At 46.0% G+C, this 16,322-nt stretch overlaps 1 pseudogene; it reads left to right on the top strand.

The window, feature by feature from the left end:
* LOC115172176 (protein numb homolog) overlaps positions 1-16,322 on the top strand; it is a 100,384-nt pseudogene that overhangs the window by 67,132 nt on the left and 16,930 nt on the right.

Raw genomic sequence — 16,322 nt, 5'->3', positions numbered from 1 at the left:
GGTCTCATAGCAACACAGACCCTGTGGTCTCCTGGTCTCATAGCAACACAGACCCTGTGGTCTGCTGGTCTCATAGCAACACAGACCCTGTGGTCTCCTGGTCTCATAGCAACACAGACCCTGTGGTCTGCTGGTCTCATAGCAACACAGACCCTGTGGTCTCCTGGTCTCATAGCAACACAGACCCTGTGGTCTCCTGGTCTCATAGCAACACAGACCCTGTGGTCTCCTGGTCTCATAGCAACACAGACCCTGTGGTCTGCTGGTCTCATAGCAACACAGACCCTGTGGTCTCCTGGTCTCATAGCAACACAGACCCTGTGGTCTGCTGGTCTCATAGCAACACAGACCCTGTGGTCTCCTGGTCTCATAGCAACACAGACCCTGTGGTCTCCTGGTCTCATAGCAACACAGACCCTGTGGTCTCCTGGTCTCATAGCAACACAGACCCTGTGGTCTGCTGGTCTCATAGCAACACAGACCCTGTGGTCTGCTGGTCTCATAGCAACACAGACCCTGTGGTCTCCTGGTCTCATAGCAACACAGACCCTGTGGTCTGCTGGTCTCATAGCAACACAGACCCTGTGGTCTGCTGGTCTCATAGCAACACAGACCCTGTGGTCTCCTGGTCTCATAGCAACACAGACCCTGTGGTCTCCTGGTCTCATAGCAACACAGACCCTGTGGTCTGCTGGTCCCAGTGATGCTTAGCAACACAGACCCTGTGGTCTGCTGGTCCCAGTGATGCTTAGCAACACAGACCCTGTGGTCTGCTGGTCCCAGTGATGCTTAGCAACAGTTTATTGATATTTTGTCTCTATTATATATCTAATAGTAATTAACTCTTAGGATAGGCGTCTTTTATGACTTCCAGACACTGTCCCGGACCGTCCCTGCTATTATATCGCAATTTGAAACATTTCAATGAGCAGAAATGAAGTTTCATGGCCACAAATTTCTCTGGTCCGGATAATATCCTGGTGCTGAGAGAGAAAGCTTTAGGAAAAAGGTGTACGGTTGTTTTTCTTAACGCAGCGCAGCCCCAAACCCACATCTCCTTCTAAACTGCCGCGTCGGTGTTTTGGGCTGAGAATGAAAACTCTGGTGTGTGTGAGTGGAAGGATGTGGAAGGGAAGCTGTAACAATGACTTCCTGCCTCCAGGACTCCAGGTCTGACCTTCACCATCTCAAGGGACCATAGGTCATGGGCGGGGGACACACTGGCTGGGGAGCTCTTTCCGTCTATTGAAATAACTTACAGCAGCCAAATGCCACCTTATTCCCTACACTTTTGACCAAATGTAGCGCACTAAAATAGGGAATAGGGTGGCATTTTTGGGACGTAGACATCCAAGTGCAGTCCTTCAGCCAGTCATTTACAGGAGCAGCAGTGGCCCTTTGGCAGGATGACCTTCCCCCTGGCAGGAAGAGACAGGAAGAGAACGTCACTACTCACAACCTGCTGTTTCATGCTCTATCTCACTAACTGTGTTCTCTCTCTCTCTCTCTCTCCCCTGTCTCCCTCTCCATCTCTCTAGTACCTCACTAACTCTTGTGTTCTCTCTCTCCCCTGTCTCCCTCTCCATCTCTCTATCTCACTAACTCTGTTCTCTCTCTCTCTCCCCTGTCTCCCTCTCCGTCTCTCTAGTACCTGGGCCATGTAGAGGTGGAGGAGTCCAGAGGAATGCATATCTGTGAGGGTGCTGTGAAGCGTCTGAAGACGGTAGGTAGACCTCTCAATGTCTGTCTCACTATGTAGTCTACTCACTGGACAGTCTGTTTCACCCTACAGGCCTATGGGCTCGTCCTCTCCCTTCCTCCCCCCTCTCTCTCTACTCCACCAGCTAACAGTCTCTTCCATCACAGTAGTTTTCCCTCCTCTTTCATCATGCGGCGTTACGTACTTGATTTCCCGTAGATCTGCCGTGTTTATTCCCAGTCCTGACGCCTGGCTCTGAATGTACACTTTTTTTTTTTTTAAACACTGCTACTCACTCCAACCAGTATCCTGTTGTAGCCTTCAGTCTGGCTCTAGAGGTCCAGACCCTCCGTCCCTCCCTCCCTCCCTCCGTCCGTCCGTCTGTCTCTGTCAAGCCCAGCCTAGTTCACTGAGGACAGGGCAGGCAGACAGACAGACAGACCGACAGACGCTAGCCTGTCTATCTACTTCCTGCCGACCGTTCCGGAGGAGTTAAGTCAACAAGCAACATTCGGTAACACTTTATGTGGATAGTCCGTCTGTAGATGCTCTACGGACTATCACTAACATTACAACTGTCTATACAGAATAACATATATAAACGCAACATGCAACAAATTCAAACACTTTATGGAGATGGTTCATATAAGGAAATCAGTCAATTTAATAAATTCATTAGACCCAAATCTATGGATTTCACATGACAGGGAATATAGATATACATCTGTTAGTCACAGATACATTTAAAAGAAAGGTAGGAGTGTGGATCAGAAAACCAGTCAGTATCTGGTGTGACCACCATTTGCCTCATGCAGCGTGACACATCTCCTTCACATAGAGTTGATCAGGCTGTTGATTGTGGCCTGTGGAATGTTGTCTCACTCCTCTTCAATGGCTGTGTGAAGTTAATGGATATTGGCGGGAACTGGAACACGCAGTCGTACACGTAGATCCAGAGCATCCCAAACATGCTCAATGGGTGATATGTCTGGTGAGTATGCAGGCCATGGAAGAACTGGGACATTTTCAGCTTCCAGGAATTGTGTACAGATCCTTGTTGACATGGGGCCGTGCATTATCATGCTGAAACGGCGGTGATGGCGGCGGATGAATGGCACAACAATGGGCCTCAGGATCTCATCACGGTATCTCTGTGCATTCAAATTGACCTTCGATAAAATGCAAATGTTGTCGGTAGTTTATGCCTGCCCCATACCAGAACCCCACTGCCACCATGGGACATTCTGTTCACAACGTTGATATCAGCAAATCGCTCACCCACACGACGCCATACACTTGGTCTGCGGTTGTGAGGCCGGTTGGACGGACTGACAAATTCTCTACAACGATGTTGGAGGTGGCTGTTGGTAGAGAAATAAAAATATATTATGATCTGGCAACAGCTCTGGTGAACATTCCTGCAGTCAGCATGCCAATTTCACGCTCCCTCAAAACTTTTGACATCTGTGGCATTATGTTGTGTAACAAAACTGCACATTTTAGAGTGGCATTTTATTGTCCCCAGCACAAGGTGCACCTGTGTACTGATCATTCTGTTTAATCAGCTTCTTGATTTGCCACACCTGTCAGGTGGATGGATTATCTTGGCAAAGGAGAAATGCTCACTAACAAGGATGTAAACAAATTTGAGAAATCAGCTTTTTGTGTTTATGGAACATTTCTGGGATTTTTTTATTTCACCTCATGAAACATGGGACCAACACTTTATATGTTGTATTTATATTTTTGTTCAGTGTACTAATCTTAGCTCTAACCTTAACCCTTATTCTAACCTTAACCCTGATCCTAACCTTAACCCTTATTCTAACCTTAACCTTTATCCTAACCTTAACCCTTATTCTTACTAACTCTAACCTTAACCCTGATCCTAACCTTAACTCTTATTCTAACCTTAACCCTTATCCTAACCTTAACCTTTATCCTAACCTTAACTCTTATTCTAACCTTAACCCTTATCCTAACCTTAACCCTTATCCTAATCCTAACCCTTATTCTTACTAACCCTAACCTTAAACCTTATCCTAACCCTAACCTTAACCCTAACCTTAACCCTTATTCTAACCTTAACCCTTATTCTAACCTTAACCTTTATCCTAACCTTAACCCTTATCCTAACCTTAACCCTTATTCTAACCTTAACCCTTATTCTAACCTTAACCTTAACCTTTATCCTAACCTTAACCTTTATTCTAACCTTAACCTTTATCCTAACCTTAACCCTTATTCTAACCTTAACCCTTATTCTAACCTTAACCTTTATCCTAACCTTAACCTTTATCCTAACCTTAACCTTTATCCTAACCTTAACCCTTATCCTAACCTTAACCCTTATCCTAATCCTAACCCTTATTCTTACTAACCCTAACCTTAAACCTTATCCTAACCCTAACCTTAACCCTAACCTTAAACCTTATCCTAACCTTAACCCTTATTAAAATCAAATCAAATGTATTTATATAGCCCATCTTACATCAGCTTATATCTCAAAGTGCTGTACAGAAACCCAGCCTAAAACCCCAAACAGCAAGCAATGCAGGCATAGAAACATGGTGGCTAGGAAAAACTCCCTAGAAAGGCCAAAACCTAGGAAGAAACCTAGAGAGGAACCAGGCTATGAGGGGTGGCCAGTCCTCTTCTGGCTGTGCCGGGTGGAGATTATAACAGAACATGGCCAAGATGTTCAAATGTTCATAAATGACCAGCAGGGTCAAATAATAATAATCACAGTGGTTGTAGAGGGTGAAACAGGTCAGCTCCTCAAGAGTAAATGTCAGTTGGCTTTTCATAGCCGATCATTGAGAGTATCTCTACCGCTCCTGCTGTCTCTAGAGAGTTGAAAACAGCAGGTCTGGGACAGGTAGCACGTCCGGTGAACAGGTCAGGGTTCCAGCAGGTCTGGGACAGCAGGTCTGGGACAGGTAGCACATCCGGTGAACAGGTCAGGGTTCCATAGCTGCAGGCAGAACAGTTGAAACTGGAGCAGCAGCACGGCTAGGTGGACTGGGGACATCAAGGAGTCATCATGTCAGGTAGTCCTGAGGCATGGTCCTAGGGCTCAGGACCTCCGAAAGAGAGAATTAGAGAGAGCGTACTTAAATTCACACAGGACACCGGATAAGACAGGAGAAATACTCCAGATATAACAGACTGACCCTAGCCCCCCCGACACATAAACTACTGCAGCATAAATACTGGAGGCTGAGACAGGAGGGGTCAGGAGACACTGTGGTCCCATCCGATGAAACCCCCGGACAGGGCCAAACAGGTAGGATATAACCCCACCCACTTTGCCAAAGCACAGCCTCCACACCACTGGAGGGATATCTCCAACCACCAACATACCATCCCGGGACAAGGCCGAGTATAGCCCACAAAGATCTCCACCACGGCACAACCCAAGGGGGGGCGCCAACCCAGACAGGAAGACCACGTCAGTAACTCAACCCACTCAAGTGACGCACCCTTCCTAGGGACGGCATGGAAGAGCACCAGTAAGCCAGTGACTCAGCCCCTGTAATAGGGTTAGAGGCAGAGAATCCCAGTGGAGAGAGGGGAACCGGCCAGGCAGAGACAGCAAGGGCGGTTCGTTGCTCCAGAGCCTTTCCGTTCACCTTCACACTCCTGGGCCAGACTACACTCAATCATAGGACCTACTGAAGAGATGAGTCTTCAATAAAGACTTAAAGGTTGAGACCGATTCTGAGTCTCTCACATGAATAGGCAGACCATTCCATAAAAATGGAGCTCTATAGGAGAAAGCCCTGCCTCCAGCTGTTTGCTTAGAAATTCCAGGGACAATTAGGAGGCCTGTGTCTTGTGACCGTAGCGTACGTGTAGGTATGTACGGCAGGGCCAAATCGGAAAGATAGGTAGGAGCAAGCCCATGTAATGCTTTGTAGGTTAGCAGTAAAACCTTGAATTCAGCCCTTGCCTTAACAGGAAGCCAGTGTAGAGAGGTTAGCACTGGAGTAATATGATCACATTTTTGGGTTCTAGTCAAGATTCTAGCAGCTGTGTTTAGCTTTATCCGGGTAGCCGGAAAGTAGAGCATTGCAGTAGTCTAATCTAGAAGTGACAAAAGCATGGATACATTTTTCTGCATCATTTTTGGACAGAAAGTTTCTGATTTTTGCAATGTTACGTAGATGGAAAAAAGCTGTCCTTGAAACTGTCTTGATATGTTCGTCAAAAGAGAGATCAGGGTCCAGAGTAACGCCGAGGTCCTTAACAGTTCTATTTGAGACGACTGTACAACCATCCAGATTAATTGTCAGATTCAACAGAAGATCACTTTGTTTCTTGGGACCTAGAACAAGCATCTCTGTTTTGTCTGAGTTTAAAAGTAGAACATTTGCAGTCATCCACTTCCTTATGTCTGAAACACAGGCTTCTAGTGAGGGCAATTTTGGGGCTTCACTATGTTTCATCGAAATGTACAGCTGTGTGTCATCCGCATAGCAGTGAAAGTTAACATTATGTTTCCGAATTACATCACCAAGAGGTAAAATATATAGGGAAAACAATAGTGGTCCTAAAATGGAACCTTGAGGAACACCGAAATTTACAGTTGATTTGTCAGAGGACAAACCATCTACAGAGACAAGCTGATATCTTTCCGACAGATAAGATCTAAACCAGGCCGGAACTTGTCCGTGTAGACCAATTTGGGTTTCCAATCTCTCCAAAAGAATGTGGTGATCGATGGTATCAAAAGCAGCACTAAGGTCTAGGAGCACGAGGACAGATGCAGAGCCTCGGTCTGACGCCATTAAAAGGTAATTTACCACCTTCACAAGTGCAGTCTCAGTACTATGATGGGGTCTAAAACCAGACTGAAGCGTTTCGTATACATTGTTTGTCTTCAGGAAGGCAGTGAGTTGCTGCGCAACAACTTTTCAAAATGTTTTGAGAGGAATGGAAGATTCGATATAGGCCGATTAGTTTTTTATATTTTCTGGGTCAAGGTTTGGCTTTTTGAAGAGAGGCTTTATTACTGCCACTTTTAGTGAGTTTGGTACACATCCGGTGGATAGATGAGCAGTTTATTATGTTCAACATAGGAGGGCCAAGCACAGGAAGCAGTTCTTTCAGTAGTTTAGTTGGAATAGGGTCCGGTATGCAGCTTGACAGTTTAGAGGCCATGATTATTTTCATCAATGTGTCAAGAGATATAGTACTAAAACACTTTAGTGTCTCCCTTGATCCTAGGTCCTGGCAGAGTTGTGCAGACTCAGGACAATGGAGCTTTGGAGGAATACGCAGATTTAAAGAGGAGTCCGTAATTTGCTTTCTAATGATCATGATCTTTTCATTTACATTTACATTTACGTCATTTAGCAGACGCTCTTATCCAGAGCGACTTACACATTGGTGCATTCACATTATGATATCCAGTGGAACAACCACTTTACAATAGTGCATCTATATCTTTTTTTTGGGGGGGGGGGGGTTAGAAGGATTACTTTATCCTATCCCAGGTATTCCTTAAAGAGGTGGGGTTTCAGGTGTCTCCGGAAGGTGGTGATTGACTCCACTGTCCTGGCGTCGTGAGGGAGCTTGTTCCACCATTGGGGTGCCAGAGCAGCGAACAGTTTTGACTGGGCTGAGCGGGAACTGTGCTTCCGCAGAGGTAGGGAGGCGAGCAGGCCAGAGGTGGATGAACGCAGTGCCCTTCTTTGGGTGTAGAGACTGATCAGAGCCTGAAGGTACGGAGGTGTCGTTCCCCTCACAGCTCTGTAGGCAAGCACCATGGTCTTGTTGCAGATGTGAGCTTTTCCTCAAAGAAGTTCATGAATTTATCACTGCTGAAGTGAAAGCCATCCTCTCTTGGGGAATGCTGCTTTTTAGTTAGCTTTGCGACAGTATCAAAAAGACATTTTGGATTGTTCTTATTTTCCTCAATTAAGTTGGAAAAATAGGATGATCGAGCAGCAGTGAGGGCTCTTTGTACTCTGCAGTATCGGTTTTTCCAAGCTAGTCGGAAGACCCAGTTTGATGTAGTCCCATTTCCGTTCCAATTTTCTGGAAGCTTGCTTCAGAGCTCGTGTATTTTCTGTATACCAGGGAGCTAGTTTCTTATGACAAATGTTTTTTGTTTTAGGGGTGCGACTGCATCTAGGGTATTGAGCAAGGTTAAATTGAGTTCCTCAGTTAGGTTTTTAACCAATTTTTGTACTCCTACATCCTTGGCTAGGTGGAGGGAGTCTGGAAGGGCATCTAGGAATCTTTGGGTTGTCCGAGAATTTATAGCACGGCTTTTGATGCTCCTTGGTTGGGGTCTGAGCAGATTATTTGTTGCGATTGCAAAAATTGCAAATGTAATAAAATGGTGGTCCGATAGTCCAGGATTATGAGGAAAAACATTTAAGATCCACAACATTTATTCCATGGGACAAAACTAGGTCCAGAGTATGACTGTGGCGGTGAGTCGTTCCGGAGACATGTTGGACAAAACCTACTGAGTCGATGATGGCTCCGAAAGCCTTTTGGAGTGGGTCTGTGGACTTGTCCATGTGAATATTAAAGTCACCAAAAATTAGAATATTATCTGCCATGACTACAAGGTCCGATGGGAATTCAGGGAACTCAGTGAGGAACGCTGTATATGGCCCAGGAGGCCTGTAAACAGTAGCTATAAAAAGTGATTGAGTAGGCTGCATAGATTTCATGACTAGAAGCTCAAAAGATGAAAACGTCATTGTTTTTTTGTAAATCGACATTTGCTATTGTAAATGTTAGCAACATCTCCTCCTTTGCGGGATACGCGGGGGATATGGTCACTAGTGTAACCAGGAGGAGAGGCCTCATTTAACACAGTAAATTCATCAGGCTTAAGCCATGTTTTAGTCAGGCCAATCACATCAAGATTATGATCAGTGATTAGTTCATTGACTATAACTTCCTTGGAAGTGAGGGATCTAACATTAAGTAGCCCTATTTTAAGATGTGAGGTATCACGATCTCTTTCAATAATGGCAGGAATGGAGGAGGTCTTTATTCCAGTGAGATTGCTAAAGCGAACACCGCCATGTTTAGTTTTGCCCAACCTAGATCGAGGCACAGACACGGTCTCAATGGGGATAGCTGAGCTGACTACACTGACTGTGCTAGTGGCAGACTCCACTAAGCTGGCAGGCTGGCTAACAGCCTGCTGCCTGGCCTGCACCCTATTTCATTGTGTAGCTAGGGGAGTTAGAGCCCTGTCTATGTTCGTAGATAAGATGAGAGCACCCCTCCAGCTAGAATGGAGTCCGTCACTCCTCAACAGGCCAGGCTTTGTCCTGTTTGTGGGTGAGTCCCAGAAAGAGGGCCAATTATCTACAAATTCTATCTTTTGGGAGGGGCAGAAAACAGTTTTCAACCAGCGATTGAGTTGTGAGATTCTGCTGTAGAGCTCATCACTCCCCCTAACTGGGAGGGGGCCAGAGACAATTACTCGATGCCGACACATCTTTCTAGCTGATTTACACGCTGAAGCTATGTTGCGCTTGGTGACCTCTGACTGTTTCATCCTAACATCGTTGGTGCCGACGTGGATAACAATATCTCTATACTCTCTACACTCGCCAGTTTTATCTTTAGCCAGCACCGTCTTTAGATTAGCCTTAACGTCGGTAGCAGTGCCCCATGGTAAACAGTGTATGATCGCTGGATGATTGGTTTTAAGTCTAATACTGCGGGTAATGGAGTCGCCAATGACTAGGGTTTTCAATTTGTCAGAGCTGGTGGAGAAGAGACCAGAGAAGGCTCTGCCTCTGACTCCGTAACGGGAGGAGTAGAGACCAGAGAAGGCTCTGCCTCTGACTCCGTAACGGGAGGAGTAGAGACCAGAGAAGGCTCGGCCTCTGACCCCGTAACGGGAGGATGAGAGACCAGAGAAGGCTCTGCCTCTGACTCCGTAACGGGAGGAGTAGAGACCAGAGAAGGCTCTGCCTCTGACTCCGTAACGGGAGGAGTAGAGACCAGAGAAGGCTCGGCCTCTGACCCCGTAACGGGAGGATGAGAGACCCAGAGAAGTCTCGGCCTCCGACTCAGACTCGCTGCTTGATGGGGAGAACCGGTTGAAAGTTTCTGTCAGCTGAATAAGCGATACCGGTTGAGCATTCCTACAGCGTTTCCCTCCAGAAGCCATGAGAAAGTTGTCCGGCTGCGGGGACCGTGCGAGGGGGTTTATACTAACGTTACTATCTGTACTTAACTGATGGCACAGACGCTGTTTCATCCTTTCCTACACTGAAATGACCCTTGCCTAACGATTGCGTCTGAAGCTGGGCTTGCAGCACAGCTATCCTCGCCGTAAGGCGATCGTTCTCCTGTAAATTATGAGTACAGCGACTGCGATCGTTCTCCTGTATATGGCAGTGATTGATGGTCTTAACCCTTTACACTGGTGGGAATTGGCCTAAATGGATGAGGCTAAATGTTAATGTTTCTTACAGAAGATAATATGAAAAGCATATGCATAACCATCGTAGCAGGATATGATGTCATCTGGTAACTGTACATCAAACGGGCTCATTCTGTTCAGAACTACCCAGTGTATTCCATGTCATCTGGTAACTACATCAAACATAGTGATTATAAAGGTTGACATTGTGTATGATATGAGTTTATATGACATGAGTTTATATGACATGAGTTTATATGACATGAGTTTTATGGTGTTGAAATGGGAAGTGCACATTTGGACTGACAGGTGTTGGGGTGTTTGGTTTGTTTGGGTTGTTTGGGTTGTTTGGTTGTTTGGGTTGTTTGGGTTGTTTGGTTTGCTTGTCTAACATCAAAGCGGTATTTATTATAATCCTCAACGGCTCATCTTTTCAGAATACATCAAGTCCTCTTAATTTACAGCTTTTCTCTCACTCAGACAACAACACATTTTGCTAAAGTTTCCCAATTACCTGGAGGAATGGGGGCAACTTCCTGTTAGGTGGTGCTCAAGAATCAGAACAGCTGTCAGTCAAAACCCCAATACAGAGCTGAGAAGCACAGAACGAGAGCCTGATGTAGTGGACAGCCTGACCTGATGTATAGCGTGTTAGTGGACAGCCTGACCTGATGTATAGCATGTTAGTGGACAGCCTGACCTGATGTATAGCGTGTTACTGGACAGCCTGACCTGATGTATAGCGTATTACTGGACAGCCTGACCTGATGTATAGCGTGTTACTGGACAGCCTGACCTGATGTATACCGTATTACTGGACAGCCTGATCTGATGTATAGCGTGTTAGTGGACAGCCTGACCTGATGTATAGCGTGTTAGTGGACAGCCTGACCTGATGTATAGCGTGTTACTGGACAGCCTGACCTGATGTATAGCGTGTTACTGGACAGCCTGACCTGATGTATAGCGTGTTACTGGACAGCCTGACATGATGTATAGCGTGTTACTGGACAGCCTGATCTGATGTATAGCGTGTTAGTGGACAGCCTGACCTGATGTATAGCGTGTTACTGGACAGCCTGACCTGATGTATAGCGTGTTACTGGACAGCCTGACCTGATGTATAGCGTGTTAGTGGACAGCCTGACCTGATGTATAGCGTGTTAGTGGACAGCCTGACCTGATGTATGTTATTGGTCCATACACATGGTTAGCAGATGTTATTGCGAGCGTAGTGAAATGCCTGTGCTTCTAGTTCCGACAGTGCAGTAATATCTAACAAGTCATCTAACAATTCCCCAACAACTACCTAGTACACACAAATCTACAGGGGTGAATGAGAATATGTACATATAAATATATGGATGAGTGATGGCTGAACGGCATAGGCAAGGTGCAATAGATGGTATAAAATACAGTATATACATATGAGATGAGTAATGTAAGATATGTACACATTGTTTAAAGTGGCATTGTTAAAGTGACTAGTGATCCATTTGTTAAAGTGGCCAGTGATTGGGTCTCAATGTAGGCAGCAGCCTCTCTGTGTTAGTGATGGCTGTTTAACAGTCTGATGGTCTTGAGATAGAAGCTGTTTTTCAGTCTCTTGGTTCCAGCTTTGATGCACCTGTACTGACCTCTCCTTCTGGATGATAGCGGGGTGAACAGGCAGTGTCTCGGATGGTTGTTGTCCTTGATGATCTTTTTGGCCTTCCTGTGACATCGGGTGGTGTAGGTGTCCTGGAGGGCAGGTAGTTTGCCCACGGTGATGAGTTGTGCAGACCGCATCACCCTCTGGGTTTTGGGTGACAAGCCAACTTTCTTCAGCCTCGTCAGAAAGTCCAGGACCCAATTGCACAGGGCGGGGTTGGGACCCAGGGCCTCCAGCTTGATGGTGAGCTTGGAGGGTACTATGGTGTTGAAGGCTGAGCAATAGTCAATGAACAGCATTCATACATTAGGTATCCCTCTTGTCCAGATGGGATAGGGCAGTGTGATGGCGATTGCATCGTCTGTGGACCTGTTAGGGCGGTATGCAAACTGAAGTGGGTCTAGGGTGGCCGGTAAGGTGGAGGTGATATGATGACATGAGTGAGTGCTATGGGTAGTCATTGTGTAACCTTTTTTTTAACTAGGCAAGTCAGTTAAGAACAAATTCTTATTTACAATGACGGCCCAGGAACAGTGGGTTAACTGCCTTGTTCAGGGGCACAACAACAGGTTTTTACCTTGTCATCTTGGGGATTCGATCCAGCAACCTTTCGGTTACTGGCCTAACGCTCTAACCACTAGGCTACCTGCTGGTTACTAGTCCAACGCTCTAACCACTAGGCTACCTGCTGGTTACTAGTCCAACGCTCTAACCACTAGGCTACCTGCTGGTTACTAGTCCAACGCTCTAACCACTAGGCTACCTGCTGGTTACTAGTCCAACGCTCTAACCACTAGGCTACCTGCTGGTTACTGGCCCAACGCTCTAACCACTAGGCTACCTGCCGCCCCTTTTCATTTAGCTCAGTTACCTTACATTTACATTTAAGTCATTTAGCAGACGCTCTTATCCAGAACGACTTACAGATTGGTGCATTCACCTTATGATATCCAATGGAACAACCACTTTATAATAGTGCATCTAAATCTTTTTTTGGGGGGGGGGGTTAGAAGGATTACCTTAGCTTTCTTGGGTACAGGAACAATGGTGGCCATCCTAAAGCATGTGGGGACAGCAGACTGCGATGGGGAGAGATTGAATATGTCCGTAAACACACCAGCCAGCTGGTCTGCACATGCTCTGAGGATGCGGCCGGGGATGCCGTCTGGGCTTGCAGCCTTGCGAGGGTTAACCCGTTTAAATGTTTTACTCACGTCGGCCACGGAGAAGGAGAGAGGGCGTAGTTGTTGTTAGCGGGCCGTGACGGTGGCGCTGTACTATCCTCAAAGTGGGCAAAGAAGGTGTTTAGTTTGTCTTGAAGCGTGACGTCGGTGTCTGTGAAGTAGCTGGTTTTCTTTTGTAGTCCGTGATTTCCTGTAGACCCTGCCACATGCGTCTTGTCTGAGCCGTTAAATTGCGACTCCACTTTGTCCCTGTACTGGCAATAACTACACTGTTTATGTTCAGTCATACTCCCAGACCTCTTTCCATGGTTAAATACGGTGGTTCGCGCATTCAGTTTTGCGTGAATGCCGCCATCCATCCACGGTTTCTGGTTAGGGTAGGTTTTAATAGTCACAGTTGGTACAACATCTCCAATGCACTTCTTTATAAATTCACTCACCGAGTCGGCGTATAGGTCGATGTTGTTTTCTGAGGCTGACAGGAACATGTCCCAGTCCACGTGATCAAAACAATCTTGAAGCGTGGATTCTGATTGGTCAGACCAGCGTTGAATGGTTCTAGTCACTGGTACATCCTGTTTGAGTTTCTGCCTATAAGATGGTAGGAGCAAGATGGCGTCGTGTTCGGATTTGCCGAAGGGACGGCGGGGGAGGGCTTTGTATGCATCGTGGAAGTTAGAGTAGCAGTGGTCGAGTGTATTACCCCTACGTCTACTACAATCAATATGCTGGTAGAATTTAGGTAGCCTTGTTCTCAAATTTGTTTTGTTAAAATCCCCAGCTAGAACAAATTTAGCCTCAGGATATATGGTTTCCATTTTACATAGAGTCCAGTGAAGTTCCTTGAGGGCCATGTTGGTGTCTGCTTGAGGTGGAGTGTACACAGCTGTAACGATAACTGACAAGAATTCTCTTGGCAGGTAAAATGGCCGGCATTTGATTGTAATGAATTCTAGGTCGAGTGAGCAAAAGGACTTGAGTTCCTGAATGTTATGATTACACCATGAGTTGTTAATTCCCAGAGAGGTGTTTATCTCTGTCAGCGCGATGCATAGAGAAGCCGGTGGCTGAACCGATTCCGACAACATATCCCGAGAGAGCCATGTTTCCGTGAAACAGAGTATGTTACAATCTCTGATGTCTCTCTGGAAGGCAACCCTTGCTCGAATTGCGTCTACCTTGTTGTCAAGAGACTGGACATTTGGCGAGTAGTATACTCGGGAGCGGTGGGTGACGTGCACATCTACGGACCAGGAGGCCACTCCATCTGCCCCTTCTGCGGCACCGTTGTCTTGGGTCGATTTCTTGGATTAGATCCATTGTCCTGGGTGGTGGTCCGAACAGAGGATCCGCTTCTGGAAAGTCTTATTCCTGGTCGTAATGTTGGTAAGTTGACATCGCTCTTATATCACTTAAGATTTCCTGGGGAAAGAGAATTCTCTTGGGAGTTAAAATGGCCGGCATTTGATTGTGAGGAATTCTAGGTCGGGTGAGCAGAAGGACTTGAGTTCCTGTATGTTGTTATGATTACACCATGAGTCATTAATCATGAAGCATACACCCCCGCCCTTTCTCTTCCCAGAGAGGTGTTTATCTCTGTCGGCGCGATTTCCTGGGGTAACAATGTAAGAAATAATACATTAAAAAAACAACTAAATACTGCATAGTTTCCTAAGGACTCGAAGCGAGGCGACCATCTGTCAGCTCCATCTTGAATTGATGTGCTTTTTACTGCACAAATTAGACATTTAACCCGTGTACGAGTTTAAAGGGCTACGGCACGGACACACCGGTAGCGTTTGCCAGCTGAGAGTACTTAGCACCTCTGAACAGACTGCCAGACGTAATCCGAATGCAAACCGATTCTACATGTAGAAATGAGCGAAAATGTTGTCAGTCAGACGCCTACCGGCAGGGGTTTCCTGAGACACTTTTTGCTATCAGCCAATGAGCGGCGAACAAACGACAGGCTGTCATTCGGTGCGATGTGTTTTCTCTTTTAGTCCTACTCTGTCCTACTTATTCACAGGTGTTGGGAGAGCAACTGGGCCACAGCCAGGCAGTGGGTTAAGATCAGGTTCAACAGACTGCTGCTGGTCCTAAACATGACCTGTGACATTTGCAGTCAGAAGGGTGGATGTCACTCACTGCACTGGCTCAGAGATCAACAATCTTTACAATCTGTGGAATGCATCTATTGAAGTCTGTTGGCTCAAAATGGTTACAAGACCGGTTACAAGACATCTGATACAGGAAACATCTGATACAGAATGATAATCTCTCCCACCTGATACTCTGCTAATCTTCTCTCCAAAGCCAGGTCAGACCAGGCGCCTAGTGATGATGTCATAGCAGGGGAGGCCTATTTTTGATCTGCTCATGTGGGGATATACAGTTGAAGTCGGAAGTTTACGTACAATTAGGTTGGAGTCATTAAAACTCGTTTTTCAACCACTCCACAAATTTCTTGTTAACAAACTATAGTTTTGACAAGTCGGTTAGGACGTCTACTTTGTGCACGACGCAAGTAATTTTTCCAACAATTGTTTATAGACAGATTATTTCACTTATAATTCACTGTATAACAATTCCAGTGGGTCAGAAGTTTATAAACACTAAGTTGACTGTGCTTTAAACAGCTTGGAAAATTCCATAAAAATTATGTCATGGCTTTAGAAGCTTCTGATAGGCTAATTGACATCATTTGAGCCAATTGGAGGTGTATCTGTGGATGTATTTCAAGGCCTACCTTCAAACTCAGTGCCTCTTTGCTTGACATCATGGGAAAATCAAAAGAAACCAGCCAAGACCTCAGAAACAAAATTGTAGACCTTCACAAGTCTGGTTCGTCCTTGGGAACACCTGAAGGTACCACGTTCATCTGTACAAACAATAGTACGCAAGTATAAACACCATGGGACCACGCAGCCGTCATACCGCTCAGGAAGGAGACGCGTTCTGTCTCCTAGAGATGAACGTACTTTGGTGCGAAAAGTGCAAATCAATCCCAGAACAACAGCAAAGGATCTTGTGAAGATACTAGAGGAAACAGGTACAAAAGTATTTATATCCACAGTGAAACGAGTCCTATATCGACATAACCTGAAAGGCCCTCAGCAAGAAAGAAGCCACTGCTCCAAAACTGCCATAAAAAAAGCCAGACTACGGTTTGCAACTGCACATGGGGACAAAGATCATACTTTTTGGAGAAATGTCCCCTGGTCTGATGAATCAAAAATATAACTGTTTGGCCATAATGACCATCGTTATGTTTGGAGGAAAAAGGGGGACGCTTGCAAGCCGAAGAACACCATCCCAACCGTGAAGCACGGGGGTGGCAGCATCATGTTGTGGGGGTGCTTTGCTGTAGGAGGGACTGGT

This window comes from Salmo trutta, chromosome 33, assembly GCF_901001165.1.
Source record: "Salmo trutta chromosome 33, fSalTru1.1, whole genome shotgun sequence".
NCBI classification, from domain to species: Eukaryota; Metazoa; Chordata; class Actinopteri; order Salmoniformes; family Salmonidae; genus Salmo; species Salmo trutta.
The sequence above is the reverse complement of the archived record's forward strand: the minus strand, read 5'-3'. Positions and strand labels throughout refer to the sequence as shown.